This window comes from Oryx dammah, unplaced genomic scaffold (genome assembly GCF_014754425.2).
Source record: "Oryx dammah isolate SB20612 unplaced genomic scaffold, SCBI_Odam_1.1 HiC_scaffold_7, whole genome shotgun sequence".
NCBI classification, from domain to species: Eukaryota; Metazoa; Chordata; class Mammalia; order Artiodactyla; family Bovidae; genus Oryx; species Oryx dammah.
The window spans coordinates 44,056,428-44,062,841 of record NW_024070191.1 but is presented as its reverse complement, the minus strand read 5'-3'; positions in this window follow the sequence as shown (position 1 = coordinate 44,062,841).

Sequence of the window (6,414 nt, the reverse complement as noted above, 5' to 3'; positions counted from 1 at the left end):
AATTTATCTAGTCTCTGTATCCCCACAGCCTCAGGGAGTAATGGGAGAACTGGAGGGAAGATCAGAATTTATCTAGTCTCTGTACCCCCACAGCCTCAGGAAATAATGGGAGCACTGGAGGGAAGACCAGAATTTATCAACCAGAAGTTTGGGTCTATAACTGGGAAACAGGAAACTAAAGACCCAGCCACTCTGTGCAGTTGGTTGCTTTCAGCCTGAAATGAGCATGTGCCAAGCAGGGTCTCGTGTAATGTGCCCTCAGATTTAATATGCACTCTATTTTATTGTCTTTTGCGGAATATCAAAATATCAGTCAACATCGAAATTTATTATATATTTTGAATGTTTAAAAATCTTGCTATATTTAAACTTTTTTATTTATTCCTCCATGTATTGGATAGTTTCCTCTGTGTGAAAACTTGCATCTCTCTCTTAACTTTAAGAAAAATTAGAGAAACTTTAGAGAATAGAGAAAAACACATGCAAAATTACATAGCAAACACTACCAGAAATATTAGGAAATTTAGAGAACTAAAAGGAAGAAAAGTAAAATTTACCCATAATGTCACCCTTGAGCAATAAATGCTGTTTTGTGTATTTCCTTCTAGTTCACATTTCTGTGCACATATATATAGATAATTTCCTTTTTTTACTATTGCCAACAACAATTTGACAGGTAGCCAAATATGTAAATTCACCAGTACATTTGAAAAAAGAAATGACCATTCTAAAGGCTTGTTTATTACATTGCCAAATATCTTTCCAGGAAGCTTGCATAATTTACATGGTCATCAATAATACCAACACTGTATTGTATTTCAGTAGATTCTTGTCAGTATTAACTGTTTGAATATTTGCTGATTTGATGGCAGGAAACATCACTAATTTTTAAGTTTTTGGCCTTGAGAGAGGTAGAATTCAGTAGTGTATTTGTTAGCCAGTTTTATTCCTCTTGGGATTGTTTGTTCATGTCCTTTCCTCTGGTTCTTGTGAGACTATTAATAATTTCTTATTAATTTTTATATCTTGATTAAATTGACAAATTAAGGCCTTAATCTCTTACCACTTAAATTTGTGGCAAATAATTTTCCAGATACTTATTTTACCCTTTTAGTTATTTTGGAGATTTTATACAGAAGTTCCAAATTTTTCTCCAAACTTATTTTTTAAATTTCTCTTCATAATTTGTTCCATGGTTATTATATTTAGAAATTCCTCTTCTATTCTGTGATCAGAGAAGTATTTACTTATATTCTTGACTGGTTTTTGAAAAATGGCTTATTTTATTTAAAAAATTATTTTTGGAATTGGTTTATTTTATTTATTTTTTATTTTTTATACAGAATTGGACTATAGCCCACCATGGTCCTCTGTCCATGGGATTTCCCAGGCAAGAATACTGGAGTGGGTTGCCATTTCCTTCTCCAGGGGATCTTCCTGACCCAGGAATTGAACCCAGGTCTCCTGTATTGCAGGCAGATTCTTTACTGTCTGAGCCATGAGGGAAGCTATTTTGGGAATTAGTTTATTTTAAATATTGAATTGTGTACTCCAATTAGAATTCATTTTGCATTGTTGCTTTAGGTAAGAATCTAAATTGGACCTAACAACACCTTCATAATTAACTTACTGATTGACACGATTTGGTGAATACTTCTTCTTCATTGTTTATGATACTGAATTCATCTATTTTATTATGTTTAATTATTTCATCTCCTGCTGTTTCATCCCTACTATTTAGATGACTATAGCTTTAACTATATATTTTGATATATGTTTGGAAAATTTCCTACTCTACTTATTTACACTTTTTATTTTGAAATAAATTTAGATTTAAAGAAGATTTTCAAAGAAAATACAGAGTTCCCTGATGTTCCTCACTCAGCATCCCTCAATATTGACATTTTTCAAAACCATAGGACAATATTGTTGTTGTTTAGTTGCTAAGTCATGTCTGACTCTTTTTGAGAACCCATGGACTGCAGCCCACGAGGCTCTTCTGTCCATAGGATTTCCCAGTCAAGAAGATTGGAGTAGGATGCCATTTCCTTCTCCAGGGGATATTTCTGACCCAGAGATCAAACTTGTGTCTCCTGCATTGGCAGGCAGATTCTTTACCACTGAGCCACCAGAGTGCCCAAAACAATTATTAGAACTAAGAAATCAACATTTGAATATTGTTAAGTAAACATCAGATTTTCTTTGCATTTTCCCAGTTCTTCCCCTGATCCTCTCTTGCTTGTCACAGCTTTTTGGTAAATTTGAGAACTATGCTAACATTTTGTAGAAAATGTCTTATTGAGATTTTGGATGGAATTTTTTTAAACGTGTAGATCAATTTGTTAAGACTGACATCTCTGTGATACTTAGGTTTCCAATCCAGGAGCACAGTATCCAGTTCTGTAACTAATGGCTTCAGAAAACATTCTCAACCTTTCTATAAGCTACTTACTTCCCAGATTAAATCTCTGCAGCTGTCTTCTGATTTGTCATCATCTTTCACATCTCTCACTAGCAGCTGCAGTTCTCTTCCTTTAGGAGCTACATGTTTGGTGTTAAACCTGTTCCTGGGTAATTAAAATTTTAGGTAGATAATCCTCTATTTGTTATAATAATTTTGTTTACTCCATTTAGGTGTTTTTGCCTCTTATTTGTTTATTATGTTTTATTGACTTGCCTAGAATTTTCAAGATAATTAAAATTAACAGAAATAATACATAATAGAAAATGGTGAGCTTCTAACACCCTAACTGAACTACCCTTGCACTCCTGAAATATAAGAGAACTAGAGAATGTGGTTTTTTAGCCAAAAGAAAGAAGAGTTTGTAGAAGAAAGGAGGGGTATACAGTTTGCAATGCATGCAGCTTATAGTTCAAATAAGAAGATAAGAGAAAATGAATCTTTGGATTTGTCAGTGTGGAGGTCAGAAATAAATATTTGTGGCATAATTGAGATGATGACCTGATTGGAAAGCTCGAAGAGAAAATGAGAGAACTGGGGAAGCCACCAAGCATAGACAAGCGTTTTCAGGAATTTTACATGAAAGGAAAAAAGAAATAGGGTTGTATTGAGAGAACAACATGAGGACAAATTATATTTATAAGATGGGAGAAAAGTATGAAAACAAGAGCTAACATGTCGAGTTTGCATGCTGATAGAAGTAATCAAGCAGAGAGAAGAGCAGATGCAGGGAGGAGAGGGAAGCTTGCTGGCAAAGTATCATTTGTGGGGGAGTGAATGTGGCATACACGGATAGAATGATAGCATACATGGACAATTAATCTGGGAAAGGCTGGGTTTCTGAACACAGATGCTGGCAGGTGGGTAAGTTGGGGGAGAGCAGTTCATGGAGGTTCTCTTCTGACTCCTTTTTCTTTTTTTCCCCATTCAGCTAAGAAAGAGGATGGGGCAGGAGGTTTTATAGATTGAACAGAGAACAGAAGACGTGAAGTCATTGGCTAGGAAAGTAAAAGCATGGATGAACTGTGGACAGGAGACATTGTTAGTGGGCTCCACGAAGGGCCCCTAGTGTTAACAGGAAGGAATTGAAGCTGGGCTTGGTCAGTATGCTTGAGTGATTTTTCCATTAGCTTTCATTTGCACAAGACCTTTGTAGCATCAGTGCATTGAATCAAGACTGGGGATATGCCAGGCAGTTAAATAAAACAAATGGACAAAAGTGTGATTACAGAGATTGACAATGAAATTTAAGGTAAGTTAGGGGAGATGTGAGGGCTGAAAGTGAAAAGGACTGATGGATTCTCATTTGATCAAATGATCAATTTTGATTTATGTTCTATTTAGAATTTATGTTGAAATATGAGGGCAAACAGAGTTCTCAGGCCACTGCTTAGAGAAATGCAGTCACAGATAAAAGGACCTCTGTCCAGTTTTCCACTTGATGAGGCCTTGGATCCATAAACCAGGCTCAGGCAAGGTAGTCCCCAGTTTTAATACCCAAATCCATAGAATTAATAACTCACAAAGAAGCAAATCTGGAAGTTCATTCTTGAATTATAAACTCTTTTAAAATGTTTCAAGATAATTTTTTAAACAGTTTTCAGACATCATAACAAATGGTGTAGAAATGTCAGTCATCCAAGATAAAGGTGAGATTTTGAATGCAGAGATTCAGAAAGAGAAAGAAACGTAGAAAGTTAGTGAGAAAAGAAAAATCAGACTGTAGAGAATAAGAAACAGAGGTAAGCATGCCCCATGCATTTGTGTTTGGATCTCTATCTCCTTGTCTTATATAAGAAGAGATTGACCGTGTGCTGGTAGGTGAGGGATCATTCAGGGGCAACAGGACAGAAAATACATCTTAATGGGGAACACCAGAAGTGGCTCAGACAGTAAAGAAACCACCTGCAGTGCAAGAGATGTGCATTCCATCTCTGGGTTAAGAGGATCCTCTGGAAAAGGGTATGGCCACGCACTCCAGTATTCTTGCCTGGATAATTCCAAGGACAGAGTAGTCTGGTGGGCTACAGCCCATGGGGTCACAAAGAGATGTTGGCAATTTGATCTCTAGTTCCTCTGCCTTTTCTAAATCCAGCTTGAACATCTGGAAGTTCATGGTTCATGTATTGTTGAAGCCTGGCTTGGAGACTGTCCCATCACTTCTTGGCAAATAGATGGGGAAACAATGGAAACAGAGACTTTATTTTGGGGGGCTCCAAAATCACTGCAGATGGTGACTTCAGCCACAGAAATTAAAAGACTCCTTGGAAGAAAAGCTATGACCAACCTAGACAAGCATTAAAATGCAGAAGCATTACTTTGACAACAAAGGTCTGTCTAGTCAAAGCTATTGTTTTTCCAGTAGTCATGCTTGGATGTGAGAGTTGGACTATAAAGAAAGCTGAGCACCAAATAATTGATGCTTTTGAACTGTGGTGTTGGAGAAGACTCTTGACAGTCCCTTGGACTGCAAGAAGATCCAAACAGTCCATCCTAAAGGAAATCAGCCCTGAATATTCACTGGAAGGACTGATGCTGAAGCTGAAGCTCCAATACTTTGGCCACCTGATGTGAAGAAATGACTCATCTGAAAAGTCCCAGATGCTGAGAAAGATTGAAGGCAGCAGGAGAAGGGGATGACAGAGGGTGTGATGGTTGGATGGCATCACCGACTCGATAGACATGAGTTTGAGTAAACTCCAGGAGTTGGTGATGGACTGGGAAGCCTGGTGTGCTACAGTCCATGGGGTCACAGAGTTGACGTGACTGAGTGACTGAACTGAATGAAAGTTACAGTTAAAATATAGATGCATTTTTCTCAATGTGATTGATTGCAATTTTAGGTAAAGGGCAAATGTTACTAAAAAACAAACAAACAAAAAGCACCTCTCTGAAGGGCTTTATAATAAATATGCTTATTTGAAGTTTTATTCAACTATCTTCAACAGAAGAAGAAAAACACAAATCAAGTATATGACACTGCAGTAGCAACAAATAAAATTCTAGAAACATGACAATAGATAAGTTATTGTCACTCAGTCCCAGAGAAACATGTGAGCAGAGAAGTTATGGGAAGAATTCAAAAATGCAGTGAAGGTTCTTGGGCAATCACACTGCCAAATATTTCCAAGTTAAATACATTTCCTAGCATATCTTTATTTTCTGTTTATTCCCTTCTCTTCAATTTATGAAATTATTAGAATGAGGCATAAATGCTATAAGAATGCCTTTTAAACTAGATATTGTTATAATAGTGTCTAAAATGAGTGGAAATTTAATTCCCTTCTTCTTTTTCTATGTTAAAATTTGACTACGGTAAAACCTGGGAATTTGGGCCTTCTTCAAGCTGGCTTATTCCTAAATCTGTATAATGCTTTATGACTGTTCAAATGTTGTCATGACTTAAATGGCTCTGATTTTAGTGGAAAATTTACAAAATCTAGGCTGATTTTATGTAAATAATCTCCCCAATATTTATTAAATCAATCATCATTATACATTGCAAAGAAATTCCAGAGTTTCACGCCAAAATTTTATTATAAGGATGAATCCTCTTGGAATATGCCATGTTTGAGTTGGTGTTGCTCACATTATTTTTACTGTTGAAAGTGATTTGTTTAGTTTTGGATGTTCTGGGTCTCTGTTGCTCCGTGGGCTTTTTGCTGGTTGCAGTGACTATATTGAGGTGTGGGGGCTTCTCATTGCAGTGACTTCTCTTATTGTTGAGCACGGGCTTTAGGTGTGCAGGCTTCTGTACTCGCAATTCCTGGGCTCAGTAGTTTCAGTCCCAGGGTCTAGAGCACAGGCTCAGTAGTTGTGGCAGGTGGGCTTGGTTGCTTCTTGCTATGTTATGTCTTCCCCAATCAGAGATTAAATCTGTGTTCCCTCCGTTGGCAGGTGAATTCGTTACCACTGAATCACCAGTGGGGTTGTTGGTAGTTTAGTTGCTAAGT